Raw genomic sequence first — 16,850 nt, 5'->3', positions numbered from 1 at the left:
TCTCCATTTTCATGGATAAACAGAAATGCGAGACTGTCTAGGAGTGGACACCTGATATTTCTTAAATGATCAGCTCTGTGTTTGACCTGGCAGGGGTTTCTCAATGTGTTCCACAGGATCATCACCTTATTCTCCTATCTGAAGAATCAGAAATGACATTGATTTTTTTTTTTCTGGTGTCTAGATGTCAGTCTGTTTCATAAAGGGGACGTAGGCACTCATTCCTCAGGTGCTTCTTCTTCTTTCCAAGTGTTGATTTTTGTCCTTTCATTCTTCCAGTGATTTGAGGACTGGGTCGGGGATAGACATTATGTTTCTCCGCTTTTAGCCGTCGAGATGGATTTTCTTAGGGCATGTTTGCGTCCCTGTTCAGCACTGCCAGGCTCAGGTGAACAGAGAGGGGCAGAGGTAAATTTGCGGTGGCTCACTTTTCACTTCCACCAGGCTGGGTTTTGTGGGATGTGGCTTCTGTTGTGGACAGTCATCCAGGCTCGCAAAGAGGAAGAGGCTGTTCCAGCACACTTCTCTTTTCTGAGTTGAGTGTGTGTTGGGAGCATGTGCCTGTCCCTCAGTCCGACCACTGGAAGATGCCAGTGCCAGGTGCATTCCTAGATGTTTTCAGGCCAACCGTGTCTTTCTCCCTTTCTGCTTTTTTTTTTTTTTTTTGAGACAGTGTCTTGCTCTGTCACTAGGCGAGAGTACAGTGGCACCATCTGGGCTCACTGCAACCTACGCCTCCCTGGTTCAAGCGATTCTCCTGCCTCAGCCTCCCGAGTAGCTGGGACTGCAGGTAGGCACCACCATTGCCAGATAATTTTTGTATTTTTAGTAGAGTCGGGGTATCACCATGTTGGGCAGGATGGTCTCGAACTCTTGACCTTGTGATCTGCCCACCTTGGCCTCCCAAAGTGCTGGGATTACAGGCATGAGCCATCGTGCCTGGTCCCTTTCTGCTTTAGACGTCCTGAATTGGGGTGGTGCTCTAAGCATCATCTGGCTGTAGATTTGTGAGCCCACTTTGCAGTCTACTCTCCATTGCTCTATCTCGTGGAGAATTTCCTTAAGGACTGAAACCTACAGATATTATTCCCTCTAGTTCTGACTGATCTAGCTTTTCCTTTGACCTTTTCAATAGGTATTTGGAAAAGGCGAAGGCCAGTGAACCAGGGTGGCTCTATTGAATGGGAAATCACTGATCTGACTGGGTTTCTCATTTGCTCTTTACCAAATTGAGACTCATCTCTAGAAATCAGCTTTTAAAAAGCAACAGTTATCTCTCTCTTGCCCCCATCATGTCAGATTTCCTTCTTAAAATGCAAAGATCCAGAATCCTGTTTATACTGTATTTCAAAGATGTGACTCCCTTTTGGAAATCCTCCCCAATGCCTGGCTCCTGTTTGAAGGAGGCTGTCAGCCTTTCCTCATTTCTTAGCTGAGCTGGCTGACAGCAGCTGAGCTCAAGGCTTGGGCAAAACCTTTTAACTCAGATCACCAACTGCATCCTGTCTATGAGGCTCTCTCTTGGTTCCTGAGGATTTGAGTGTCCAAAGAACTCATCGCCCAGAATCCATCACAATCTACACAACATTGAGAAAATGAATTAGGCAGATATTCATACATCCAATGTGTATTTACTGAGTGTCTATTATGCGCTGGGCGCTATTCTAGGTCACTGGAATAACTGGGTGTATTAATCAGGGTTCTTCAGGGGGAGAGAGAACCAATCATATGGATATATGCAAATAGAGAGATTGATTATAAAGAATTGGCTTTTGTGATTTTGGGTACTGGCAGGTCTGGAATCTGCAGGGCGGGCCAATAGGCTTGTGACCCAGGAAGGGCTGATGTTGCTGTCTTGCATCTGAAGACAACCTGGAGGTGGAATTCTTTCTTCCTTGAAGGATCTTAGTCTCTGCTCTTCAGGCTCTCAACAGACTGGGTAAGGTCCACTCACGCTGCGGAGGGCCATCTGCTTTACTTAAACCTACTGACTTAAATGTTCATGTCGTCTAAAAAAACAACATCCAGACTAGTGTTTGACCAAACTGCTGGACACCATAGCCTCGCTAATGTGACACATGAAATTAATCATTACACTAGGAGAGCTATAAAAACATTCATGCCCAAGTCCAGACCCCAGGGATTCTTGTTTAATAGGGCTTGGGTACCGCCTGGGTATTGGGGGTTTTCAAAAGTCCCCAGTGAGTTTCATGTTCTGCAAAGTTGAACAATCACTCTTCTAAGCCCTGGGTTTACAAGAGCGAACAAAAGAGAGAAATATGTGCTTGCATGGAGTTTCCGTGCAGTGGTGGAAGACAGAGGATACACAAGTCAGCAGACGCTTGTCCTGTGAGGTGGTGCTGTGTGGGGTTACGGGAAAAGCAGGAGGACAGATCAAGGAGTGGTACTTTTCTAGATTAGATGGCAGGAGAGGCCTCTTTGAGGTGAGCCCCAGGGAGAGAACTCAGGGATCTCAGCTACTCCTAACCAAATACTGGGGATCAAGGGAAGTATTTACTTGTGTTGCACAGAAAATATTAAGGAATCTATATTTCTATAGGATACGGGGTTTAAGCAGGAAAGAAAACTTCCCACCCAAAGGGACTTAAAAATTTCTCTTTTATACACACACTTGCACGCACACACACACACACACACGGCACATCTTGAAGAAAAAGGAGCCACCTGCAGCCACCAGACACTAGGGGGGAGGCCAGGGGAAGCGAGGCAGGGGGTTGTGTGTTGCCACCCACAGCCAGATGGGCGGGCATGCGTGGGAGGGGCGCAGCTCTCTGCGGAAGCCGGCCTGCAGGGATCTAGGACTGGAAGATTGCACAGTTTGCAAGTAGTCAAGGCAAAAACGAACACTTAGTGTCCCACCTCATGGTTTTAGGGGTTTGGAATAGAGAGGGCCGATCTGCCCTCAGGACCCCAGGTCTGCTAAAACTTCAGGGCCATGACCCAGAAACGGGCATCTCAGTGTAGCTGGTACAAATAAGACCACAGGGAAATTATAAAATAGAACCTGATTTCAGTTTTTTTAGACACAATCTTTTGGTATTGAGCAGAAATAGGACATAACTGTAAAACTTAGAATGTATATATATGGTATATAGTGTATATATGAAATAAAGTATATGATATATACTTTGTTATGTATCATATATGATTATAGAGTATGTATTATAGTATATATTATGCATACATGATTATATATATACATATATGATTATATATAGTATATATTTTGCATGGTATATACCATATATACTCTATACAAAAACTGTTTTGTTCTATTCTAATATTTCTTAGGATAGTTTTAGATTTATGGAAAAAAATTACAAAGATAGTATAAAGAGTTGCCAAATTCCCTATATCCAGTTTCCCCTCTTATTAGCATCTTATATTAGTGCAATGAATTTGTGACAATTAATGAGCCAATACTGACGCATAATTATTCACTGAAGTCGATACTTGATTTGGATTTTCTAGATTCTTATCTAATGTGTTTTTTTCTGGTCCAGGACCCACATTACCTTACACATTACACATACCTTTCATCATCCTCTGACCCACAGTGTGAGTCGCAGTAGGGGCAGTTGGCATTGTTTGTTTTTGAGGTAGGCAGGAGTCGTATTTCACACATGTTCCCGGTCGACTGTCACTCAAATAGCAAGCAGCCTAAGTGAGCCTCTGGCAAGGGCTAGACCAGGGAGTTTTCCAAGATACCTCTGATTTAGTGACTAGCTTTCGAAGGCAGGCTCTCTGTCTGCTGGGGACGTTTATGAGTCAGCTTTATGATGCCGAGCTGGGGAGGCAGCCTCACAGCCAAGGGGACCAGGAGTTGAACCCCGGGCTGTCAGCTCCGTTTACCTGCAGGACTTTAAACAATGTGTCAAACATCTCTTAGTCAGACTCAGATAGTTTTACCAATTTTAGCCATCTCACATAGGAACGTTATATCAAAGGGGATCGTGAGGATTCTCTAAAAACAAGAAATGTAAAGAAGCTTGGCTCAAGGTCAAGGCCAGGAGACCTTGGCTTTTTTTGCCCATAAGCCTGACACTGGTTTCTGGTCTCTCAGAAGTAGGAGAGAGGTGAATGAGAAATCCCTCTCTTTATGTATTGAACTAATTCTCTCAACATGCATTCAACAGATACGACTTAAGCACTTAAGCACAGGCTCACATCTAGGCCCTGAGAACACAGGGGTAGAGAAGCCATACTTCCTTTTCTCATGGAGTCCACAGTGACTGGGACTCTCAAGTTCTGATGTAACACAGAGGAGGAGGATTTCAGCTTTAGCATCTTTCACGATCGCTATCACCTCATCATTTGTACATCTGTTTAAAGAGAATTTAAATTTGGCACTATATATTTAGTGTCAAGACCCACTTTAAAAAGTTTTCTAGGATGGTTAACTAAAAAAACTCCTAAAAATCTGAAGGGACAATAATTTTGATTGGGATAAGTATTTCCTAGATCCCTAAGAATTAAGTTTTTATTGACTTTTCTGTCTTGGCCTAAAGAGAATATATCAAATAATATATCATATATTAACAATATATCAAAATATTTCTAATGCTTGTATTGTCTTTGACTAAAGTCATTTTTGTCTTTACGAAGAGGGAGGTTATTTGCCTTCCTTTCTTCCAAACCAAGAAATCAAAAAGACTAAAGAGAGTCTCAGGCCTTAGATGGACCCTGGGCAAGTTACCCAGATTTTTTTTTTTTTTTTTTTTGAGATGGAGTTTCACTCTCATTGCCCAGGCTGGAGCGCAATGGTGTGAATTTGGCTCACTGCAACTTCCGCCCCGTGGGGTTCAAGTAATTCTCCTGCCTCAGCCTCCTAAGTAGCTGGGATTACAGACATATGCTACCACACCCAGCTAATTTTGTATTTTTAGTAGAGACGGGGTTTCACCATGTTGGTCAGGATGGTCTCAATCTCTTGACTTTGTGATCCACCTGCCTTGGTCTCCCAAAGTGCTGGGATTACAGGTGTGAGCCACCAGGCCCAGCAGGGAGATGGTGGCGGGGGGACTTTCTTTACTAGACATGGCCAGGTCAGCAAAGACTTTATCTCATACGCTGGCCACTTTCAGCATGTATCCTTAAAGAATAAAAAACCTCAGGATAGAGCATTTTGGTCAGGCTGGTCTTGAACTCCTGACCTCAGGTGATCTGCCTGCCTCAGCCTCCCAATGTGTTGGGATTACAGGTGTGAGCCACCGTGTCCTTTAGTTTGTATTTCTTTATTTTTTTAAATGAGTATAGTAATTGCCTTGACCTAACATGTCAGCTTTTCCGTAAAGTAAATCAACTGATGCCCACAAATCCCTCGGCCCACCGCTTTGCATACAGTAGGTGTTCAGTAAATGGGAGCTCTTCTTGTTATTCTTGGGTCCAAATTTTTTGCTTTATAAAATGGCAATACTGCCACCTACCTTGTAGGTACAATTAAATGGCTTGAAATAAGATCATCTGCTGGGATGAATCCTGGGAAAGATTTAGGCTGTGTCCAAGGGCTCCACTTGGAGAGGGGAACAGGTCTCAGAAGAAGAAGGTTGGGTATAGCTTCCAATATTCATCTAGTGCCCAGCTGAAGGATGTGCATTCCTGCACCAGGGGATCTGTAGGCCATTTGGGGATGCATGCTATGAACTACAAAGAAAATTAAGAAGCAAAAGAGGTGGTTTAAACACCTTGTAGGGCCAGAAGAAAGAAAAAGCAGATTAGCTGGTGCCAGGCAAGAAAGGGCTTCCAGTACCCATGAGCTGTTCTTCCTTTCCCTACTTCAAGCTTGGAAAGAGCTGAGATGGCTGAGTGGGGAAAGGAATTAAAAGACTTGAGAAAAGGCCCCCCTCCTCTTGTCATAAAAGACCGTAACAGGTATAGACTGGCGGATGGGGAAGATTTTTGTTTGTTTGTTTTCTGAGATGGAGTTTTGCTCTTGTTACCCAGGCTGGAGTGCAATGGCACGATCTTGGCTCACTGCAACCTCTGCCTCCAGGGTTCAAGCAATTCTCTTGCCACAACCTCCAGAGTAGCTGGGATTACAGGTGCATGCCACCATGCCCGGCTCATTTTTTGAATCTTGAGTAGACATGAGGCTTCACCATGTTGGTCAGGCTGGTATCGAACTCCTGACCTCATGATTTGCCCGCCTTGGCCTCCCAAAGTGCTGGGATTAGAGGTGTGAACCACCACACCTGGCCTGGAGAAGATTTATCTTTAAGGAAAATTCAGAACTTTCATTATTCCAGAAATCTGGAGGTTTTAATTACTCAAGCGAAGACTATGTTTTGTGATTAGAGATAACTTGAAAGTTTGTTTTCATCATTTGAAAATGACCAGGTCAGCCGTGGGAGCTGCCCTTGTTGCTATCCACAGAGTAAAGAGGAGCTAACCTTGTGGAAGGAAGTGAAGGGGCAGTGGAAGGGGTAGGGGAGAGATTATTTTTGTTTTATTGATTATTTGTTTCTATGTACTAGGGCTATTTTTCTTTATTTTTTAATTTTAAGAACTGGATTACTAGCATACCACAGTTTAAAGGTATCTCAAGCCAGAAACTTTGATGATATGTTAATATTTCACGGAGAGAAAGTACTCCATGTATGAACCAAGAGATATTTTAATATTTTGTGGTATGAGTATCCCTGCTGTGTCTTCTATTTAGGTAGAAGGTGGAAGCCTTTTCCTTGCTTTCCAGAGCTCTGTCCAGCTGTCCTACTACTGAGGGTGTCAGGAGAATGATGGCAAGAGTGACCAGCAGACAGCTGCCCCTTGCCGAGGCTGGGGAGGGATTAACTGGGGAGTGGTAGAAGCCAGTTTTCCTGGGGCTTTAGGATGTCAGGAGCCATATGAGGATGGAGATAAGATTGAAGCTTCAGAGCAGGGGCAGGGTATTAAAAAAAAAACAAGATTGAAGCTTCAGGGGACAGGTCAGCTAGGACTGGGTTGTGGGACCAGGTAAGACTCACCTCGGACGCCCTCAGAAATCTTTGAATTATAGAGATAAGTATTTCTAACAGGCTAGAATTCACATGTGGAGTAGAAATACCTTACGACTGGGGGCATTGGGTTGTTCATGCGAATGCCACTCTACTTGTCTCTATACAGATGAGCCTTGGGGACACCGGCCTGCAGTAATAACATACATAGTGTCCAGTCCAGAGTCTAGTACACAGTAAAGATTGAGTAAAACAGTTTTCTTTTTACCCTGACCTTTCTCATCATATGTCTAATAGCTATGCCAGTTTTGAAGGTAAGCTTTAGCAACAGGGAAGAGTTAATATGGCCCTGTTTAACTCCACGTATTGGGATTGCACTCATCAGTAGATATTTTTCTTGGAAGCCAAGTTTAGTAATGGCTTTCAAATGATCGTCTCTTATATCCGTAACTTCTTCACATGATGTCTAGTCCATAGTAGGTACTCAATAAATATTTGTTGAATGTGGTTGATAAACTCCGGAGGGGTTTAACAAACCTAAAATCTACATGCAGGTTGAGTTCTGACAAGGAAATCATAGAATCTCAGAGAAAGGCTCTCATCTAATTCCCCATTCAGTTCTCTATTCTGTGATTTGCATTACCTGCTCCCCTTCATCCTAGATCTTCTCCCCCAATCCTGGAGGTGCCTCTGCCTAGACACACTGATACTATGAACACACCATGTGGGAGCAGTCAATTCTGCTTTTGGACAAAGCTTCCCATGCAATTTCAATGCCATGTAAGGAAAGCATAGTGTCCTTGTATCTTTCATCCAAAGACAGAGACATAATTGGTCTAAATCCTGCTTGTTCCTTATAAAATATATTTTGGGAAACTCAGGCAATTTATTTCAGGAAAATCTGACATGGAGGTTTAACCAAATGTCCAATAAGCTGAACTGCAACTGTGAATTATTAAAGAATGCCCTTTTATTTAAAAAGAAGTGGCAGGGCGTGGTGGCTCATGGTTACAATCCCAGCACTTTGGGAGGCCGAAGCGAGTGGTTCACCTAAGGTCAGGGGTTCGAAACCAGCCTGGCCAACATGATAAAACCCCGTCTCTACTAAAAATACAAAATTAGCCGGGCGTGGTGGCGCATGCCTGTAATCCCAGCTACTTGGAAGGTTGAAGCAGGAGAATCGCTTGAACCTGGGAGGTAGAGGTTGCAGTGAGTCAAAATCGTGCCATTGCACTCCAGCCTGGGTCGCAAGAGTGAAACTGTCTCAAAACAAAAACAAAACAAGAAGCAAGGGCACTTAGAATGGATCTAAAAGGAAACCTACTTCTAGAACTGACTCAGGTAGAATGGCCAGGAGTATCATGCCTTAAGAAGATGCCGGGGTCTTACAACACAAGGGGCATTGAAAGAAGAAAATGTCAGGTCTTCCTTGCTTGCCTGGTGTATAATATGCAGCCTGGCAAGGGTCGTTCAAGAGCTTCCTACCCTACGTAGGCACCTAGAGGAGGTCTAGTAAGGCAGCAGGTAGAGGAACATCCAGAGAAGGAATGAACATTTCATCAACTGAGATTGTGAAACAGCCTCACAGAGGGCTGCCACAAAAATTCTGTGGGAGGGAACAGGGTGCAAAATCCCTCCAACTGGCAGCAGCAGGTCATGGGCCATAGGAGATCCCTAAATACAATTTTCTAAAACTCTAAAAAGCATTAAAATATATAAAATACTAAAGTATAAAAACGATTGAAATATAAACAAATATTAAACATTCTTAATTAAAATATTTTAATTAAAACATATTAAAAAGCCCCCCTCCGCCTTCCAAAGGGCTGGGATTACAGGCATGACCCACCACACCCAGCCACTTCTTTTGAAATAAAAGGACATTCTTTAATAATTCACAATTGCAGTTCAGCTTATTCATTTTTTAATTGGATCACCAGCCAGGGACAGCAGAACAGGGCAGGATCCACAGTTCTGGAGACACAAGAATACAAAGGCTTTTGTTCATGGAACAAAGGCACAAATGGGTGTAGGGAGTAGACCTCAGAAATGCAGCAGACACTCAGTGTTAAAAGAAAAACCTTAGTCAAATTAAGTTTCACAGAATTTAATTCAGTAATGAACGATTCAAGAATTGGGCAGCGTCAGAGCCAGAGTGTGCTCAGAGACTCCAGCATAGCCACGTGGTAGAAGATTTATGGACAGAAAAAGGAAAGTGACGTACAGAAAATGGAAGCGAGGTACAGAAACAGCTGGATTGGTTATAGCTCTGTGTTTGCCTTATTTGAACACAGGTTGAACAGCTGGCCACCTTTGATGGGCCAGAATGTTTGTGATGGGCACAGAAGTAGGCTACAGTCTGTATACACTCCATTTAGGTTATAGTTCACGATATTCAGAGAAGCATTTAGGCAGAACTCAAAACAGGTAAGGAGGTAGCTTTGAGCCAAACTTTATTTAATACCAGTTATCAAGTCTAGAACACAGAGGCTTACTTAGAAATACAGGGCATCAGACAATAAGTGCTTAAAATCCCTCCTTCTAAAGCCTGAAGGGTCCTAGAGACTAGGGGGGCACTTTCCTTTTTCTTTTCTTTCATTTTTTCTTTTCTTTTCCTTTCTTTTTTAAACAGAGTCTCACTCTGTCACCAGGCTGGAGTGCAGTGGCGTGATCTCAGCTCACTGTAACCTCCGCTTCCCAGGTTCAAGCAATTCTCCTGCCTCAGCCTCCCGAGTAGCTGGGACTACAGGCGTGTACCACCACGCCCAGCTAATTTTTGTATTTTTAGTAGAGACGAGATTTCACCATGTTAGCCAGGATGGTCTCAATCTCTTGACCTCGTGATGCTCCTGCCTTGGCCTCGAAAAGTGCTGGGATTACAGGTGTGAGCCACCGCGCCCGGCCAGGGGGCACTTTCTTTACTAGACATGGCCAGATCAGCAAAGACTTTATCTCACACTCTGGCCACCTTAATTCAGCATGTATCCTTAAAGAAAAAAACCTCAGGATAGAGTGTTTTTCTGGTTTGTTTTGATTGATGGAATATTTTCAAGGGGGCTTACCTTCTTGGCTTTATACATTTTTGCAGTCTAAAGGCAGTAAGAAAGGGGAACTTTTGAAATAATATTTTCTTCAAGAAACACAATCATATTTCAGAAAATTTAGAAAAATGAATAAACACTTAAAAGGCTTTTTACTTTGAAAAGCATACACATACACTCATACATACATGCTGGGCTTCTTAATGTGTGTCTATTTGGAGTCTATGCATTCTACTTTATTTACTTATTATTCCTTAATAAGCATTTGTAAGGCTACATAAAATAGAATTCATAGTGGCTGCACAGTATTCTAATATATGGATGTAATATAAATATTTAATTTAGGATGTTTTTTCCTGCTCACCAGTATCATATTACTACAATTGGCAACTTTGATTGTTTTTGTAGAATACTATTTGAAATTGGAATTAGTAGGTCAAAAGTCATAGTTTTAAAACTCTTAACATGTTTTGCCAAAGTGTTTTTCAGAAGCTGTACCAATTTACACCACATTCTTTCTGACAGTGAGTGTGAACACTAAAAAATGTCTGTTTAACAGGTAAAAAAGGCTATTTTGTTGCCTCATTTTGTGTTTTTTTTTCACTAGAAAGAACGAAATCTTCCTGTATTTGTGTTAGTATTAACATTAATAATAAAAAAATACATGAATTTATCTGAACCAAACTATGCCTTAGCAGGATGTATGCTTAAGACCACCAGTTATGAGAAATAATGGAGTTTTTGTGTATAAAGAGCCCCTTTCTACAGCAGTGAAAATGCTTGGAATGACATTACAATTAAGATGCTATTTTTCTAAACAAGGCACACTCTTGCTTAGTGCTGGCAAATGCTAGGTGGGTGATTGAGCGAGAAACTTGCTGAGCTCAGCATCCTCTCATCTTCCACTTCCTGACCACCCCCACCCTCATTTTAGATCTTAATCTATTCAGTTTTACAGATGCTGAGATTGCTCTCAATCCGCCCACACATCTGGTTAGATTAGTATTTCCCTGGCTGGCTTGTATGTTACCAGCATCTGTCAACCCGATTTCTTCTTTAATTGCTCTTTGGGCATTTGGAGGAAAAGCCTGCCTGGGATCTACACACTCACACGAAAACGGTGCAAACGAGTCACAGGCTGGGGCGCATTTAGAAAGAGTGGTTAAAGCGGATTTTTTATTATTTATCGTTGAGCTGTTGAATCATCATAAAATCAATGTCCAGCTGATGGCTCTCTTTGGTCTTGTGCAGCCAGCTGTCCCCGTGGTGCAGGGGGTGGTTCCTGGCAAGATCCAGGCATTTGAAGAAATCGGAAAAAAAGGGAAGCCACCAGGTCCCCCGAGGCCATTGCTTGTTTTATGATGCAAACACCTGTCTTATTTTATATTGACTGCCCTGTGACTATTGCATCTAAGAACAAAAGCAGAATTTGTAAGACCTCCAGGTGCAACAGCATCCACAGGATCTAAATAGGGCACCAGAGAGAGAGCAGCTATAAGTCACCAAAGATTAGCTTTGATGCCCAGCGGGTGGAAAATAGGATTCTCCCCAGAGACGGGTGTGGGCACTGTTCTTGTTTAACTTTTTTTTCCCCCAAATAAATGATCCAGACAAACAGGCACCATGAAGTCTTTAAATTGGCAGATGGCACAAAGTTATCCAGAAACTGCCTTGCCACACTGATGGCCATAAATGGAAGGAGGAGTTTTGCAGTTTGCCTGAATGGGCAGGAATGTGGCAGACACCTTTCAAGGAAATGAAGTATCTGGTAATGAACTAAGGCAAAAATAATTACTGGAGACAGAGGATGGGCTGTGGGGTATTGGTCACAATCTGACAAAGAGGTCTGGCAAAATTGGGCTGGGTTTTAGGGATAATCTACTTTGTGCTGTCAGAACTACTGTGAAAATATTGTGCGGCACCAAATAAGCATTGATGACAAGTTGGAGAATCTCCTATGCTTGTCCACAAGATCTGCGATTCTACAGAATTTTATTTGTCTCATTTCAGTGATGACCTAATTGTTAGGACCTTCTGGTGATCTTAATTACTCCTCCCTGAATCAGAGTTTGGTTCACATCTGTGCTTCTGTGTCTTTCCAAATTGCACTGTACCTAAATGTCCTCCACTAGTCAGGGACATAGGTTGAAGCTTTGCACTGAGCACAGAGCTGGCTTTCTGTCCTTTTTGTTTCTTAGGACCTGTGTTGCTATTTCTTAGACCAGGACTATCTGGCTGCTTTTCTTAGCCTTGGTTGTCCTCCTGAGGCCTGACCTCTCCTTACCTCCAGTGATAACTGGATTTTTCTCCCAGACTGGATCTCTGGTCTGTGGCGTTTGGTAGAGCTCCCCCAGCTAGGGAGTCTCCTAGTGCTGCTGTCTTCTTCCTGCCCCATGTCTCAGGGAGCAGCAGGGTAGCAGGAGAAGGTGAACACAATAGTTAAGCTGATGGCTCTCTTTGGTCTTGTGCAGCCAGCTGTCCCTGTGGTACAGGGGGGTGGTTCCTGGCAGGATCCAGGCATTTGAAGAAATCAGAAAAAAAAGGAAGCCACCAGGTCCCCTGAGGCCATTGGCTTGCTTTATGATGCAAACACCTGTCTTATTTCATATTGACTGCCCTGCGACTGTTGCACCTAAAAACAAAAGACTTCAGAGAAAAGTCTTTTTACTTTGAAAAGCAAACACATACACTCAGGCATACATGCTGGGCTTCTTCATGTGTGTCTATTTGGAGTCTATGCATTCTACTTTATTTAATTATTATTACTTAATAAACATTTGTAAGACCTCATGAAATAGAATGCATAGTGGCTGCACTGCATTAATATAAATCTGCACAACATAATTCTTTGAATATTTGCCCAGCAGCCACTATGCATTCTATTTCATGCGGTCTTAATAAATGTAAGTGGACAGTTGGTTGCTTTTCCACATCCATTGTCTCTGCTCCTCTTCCCATTGGGATCTCAAATTTTAAAGCCCTATGACTTGGGGTGAGATTGAGTCCATCCTCAGCTCTAAGGTGAGACCTAATTGGCTTAATACAATTCAGCTCCTTCATTCAATTCCCCGACCGTTGTCTGGTTCAGTGGTGGACATCTCATTTCAGGCCAAGAAGCCAAGTGGAGACATTTATTAGAACTTTAGGAAAGATATTTCTCTCTTTTTTCCCCAAAAGATCTGTAATTTTCCTTCCTTTTTTTTTTTTTTTTTTTTTTTTTTTTTTTTAGGGACCCCTTTCTTTCGCCCAGGCTAGAGTGCAGTGGTGTGATCTCGGCTTACTGCAACCTCTACCTCCTGGGTTCAAGCAATTCTCCTGCCTCAGCCTTCCAAGTAGCTGGGATTATAGGCAAGTGTGACCACACCTGGCTAATTTTTGGAATTTTAGTAGAGATGGGGTTTCACCGTGTTGGCCAGGCTAGTGTCAAACTCCTGACCTCAAGTGATCCACCTGCCTCGGCCTCCTAAAGTGCCTGGATTATAGATTTTCAGGCAAACCTATGGGTTTCAGCCTAGGCTACGCGAGAGAAACATTGATACTCAAACATAAATGCAGTTTAAGAACCTGGAGGCTATTGGAGGACTGTCAAATTTAGACCCTGCTCGAATTTCTTCTTTGGTGAAGAATGCACGGAGCCACACGGCTTTTTGCAATTTGGCTTCTGTTTCACTCTAACCAAATGCATCTCTTCAGAGGAGAGGCAACTTCCTTTGAATCCCACAAGGTATTTTGGACACTGAGCAGGCTCACAAACCCATCTCATGAGCTAAGTGTAAATGAACCCAGAAACACCAAGCTGATGTTTTTCTTAAAATAAACAAGCATAAACAATTTAGAGGAAAAAGTTCTCAAGGGCAAACCACAGTTGGATGTTAGCAGATCTGAAAACACTTGAAAAATGATTGAACACTTCTTGCAGATCCCAAGACATTTGCAAAATTGCTCAACATTTTTGTGCCCTCCTGGCTCTTCAAGACCCCTGAGTATGCAGCTGTCTACCCAGACAAATACCCAGCCCACTCAGTGCAAGTCAACTCATCAAGGAACCATTAGGATGACTGAATGGCAATTCACCGGGCAACCTGTGGTGTTTCTGGCCCATGTCTTGTTGTGAGTCTTTTTATTTATCCTTTTCCATCATCAGGAATGACCTTGAGCAGATCCTTTTCTGTCTTATACTTAGAACTTTGTGAAGAAAGAAATGTTAATATGCCCATAAACTTTATGCTGCCAGGAGGTTTTCGTCCACATTACAATTTGTTAAAATCCCATTTACTCTTTTTCTTCATCATAATTCTTTGAATATTTGGACAGTGATGTTTAGGGAAACCTCCTTTTGGGATTAAATAATCATAACTACTTTCCTTGCTGTTCTAATTTTCTGACACTGTAACTATCTTCCCGTTCCCGCTATTTTGGCTCCCTCTTTGGGGACTCCTGTGGGACAAACAATGACGAGCAACAAGCCACTGACACGTATTTCGTTTCTGAACTTCAGCCTTAGGGGCATTTCTGGAAATTACCAAGGCAATTTCTTAGGCTCATCCCTTCCCTGCAGCTTGGGAGAAATCCTAAATCAATTTAGTTTTAATTGCCATACTTGGTATAACTCAGTTAAAGCAATCTTATTCATGGAAACATCTGACAGTAGGTTGGATGTTGATTTAACCAAAATACTACATACAACACAGGAAAGTAAGACAACTGAAAGGCTTGCATTTTCTGTGGCATTCTTTAATAGTTCCCAGATCTCATAAAAACCATGAGGGAGGTGGCACGATGAAGAAATGGAGCTCTTAAATCAGATGAAAGCCGAATGTGGATAAGGACTCATCTTTGGAAGGGAGTTTCTTGACTCTTGCTGATCCCCATGAAGAATAGAGAAGAAAATTCCCTTTACTCTTTTGAAAAGAACATAACACTGGAAAACTCTTACTATTAGATGCTGACAATCAGCTATTTCCTGTCATATACACCAGTCCATACATTTTTTTTTAAAGGAAAACAATTGACTAGGTCAAAAGTAGACATGTTAATCATGGCAAACATTTTGAAAAAAATTAAAGAAATGAAAACAAGAAAATTAAAACTTTTTCATCATCTTACCACATGGAGACATATAATGAATAGTTTTTTTATAAGTCTCTAGTACTTGATTTTCGTTTTGAATCTTTTTTCTCTCAAAAACTAAAAATTGAAATCATGCTGAATGTATTGTGTTGTAACTTACGTTTTGCATGATAAGAATTATTCTTAATCAGAATATTGTTTGATGTCTGAGTTATAAGGTTAGATCATATCCGTAAAAGTTTTTATTATTTATTTATTTACTTATCAATCCATAAATCATGCATTGATAAGCAAACATCTCTGGAACTAAATCTTTATGTCCATCCAGGATCTTTTCTATTTCTGTCTATTTCAATGTATTTCTAGAAATGAAATTACTGGGTCCAGAAGATGCAAAACTGTAAAGTTTTTGAATATGAATCTCCAGAAACATTAAGCCTACCAGCAAGGTATAAATGTTTCATCACACAAATTCAGTATATTTTAATTAAAATTTCTAAATGATGGATAAAATAATAGCAGATTGGTTTTATTTGATTATTAAGGAGCTTGAACATTTTTGAGTAAAATATTTGCCATTTACATTCATGTTCTTTGCCTATTTATCAATAGTAAGACATATTTAAATTAAATAATTTTTTATTCATTTAATTTTTGCATAGTAAGTATAGCAATTCTATGTTTTTTCTCATATGTTGAAAACATTCATTTTAATTGTAGATTGGTGCTTATTTTTGTATAGTACTCTTATTAAGCTATAAATAATACTATTGATTAAACTGAAATACTATTAACTAGACTACATGTATCTTTTCTTGGACCGATCTATATTTGGAGACGTATTTTGACAGTATTTTAAATTTCTTCAGCATTTTTACTTGGTTAGTCAATTTCGGTAACTTTTACTTTTATAGAAAATCATTTTATTCAGACTTCAAAATAATTAATATTGCATTGTTGTTGTTGTTTGTGTTGCTTTTTGAGAAGGAGTCTTGCTCTGTCACCTGTGCTAGAGTGCAGTGGCAAATCTCTGCCCACTGCAACCTCTGCCTCCCAGGTTGAAGTGATCCTCCTGCCTCAGCCTCCTAAGTAGCTGGAACTACAGGCGTTTGCCACCGGGCTCAGCTAGTTTTGGTATTTTTAGTAGGCATGGGTTTTACCATGTTGTCACTGCTGGTCTCGAACTCCTGAGCTCAAGTAATCTGCCTGCATTGGCCTCCCAAAGTGTCAGAATATAAAGTTTTAACAACTATTCTGTAAAAACATTTTTGGCCTGGCACAGTGGCTCACGCCTGTAATCCCAGCACTTTAGGAGACCGAGTCAGGTGGATCATGAGATCAAGAGATCGAGACCATGGTGAAACCCCATCTCTACTAAAAAATACAAAAATTAAGTGGGCGTGGTGGCATGCACCTGTAGTCCCAGCTACTCGGGAGGCTGAGGCAGGAGAATTGCTTAAACCCAGGAGGTGGAGATTGCAGTGAGCCGAGATTGTGCCACTGCGCTCCAGCCTGGTGCCTGGCAAAAAACAAAGCCCTTTTTTAAAAAAAAAAAAAAAAAAAAAATTGTTCAGTCTCCCTTGTGTCTGTGTTGTATACCCTTTTTTAATTCTGATAGTGAAGTTTATTTCCTTGACTTTTGGCTGGGAGTTTGTCCACTTTATTAGTCCCCTTAAGGCATTAGCTCTAGGATTTTTAAAAATCAGCTCTGAGATATTTTAAAAATTATGATTTTTTGATTTTACTCATTTATTATTTAAGGTTTACTGCTTTCTTCTTGCTCTTC

Source organism: Sapajus apella, unplaced genomic scaffold (assembly GCF_009761245.1).
Source record: "Sapajus apella isolate SASKATOON/1434 unplaced genomic scaffold, GSC_monkey_1.0 scaffold12, whole genome shotgun sequence".
Classification (NCBI taxonomy): domain Eukaryota; kingdom Metazoa; phylum Chordata; class Mammalia; order Primates; family Cebidae; genus Sapajus; species Sapajus apella.
This window is presented reverse-complemented; position numbering follows the sequence as displayed.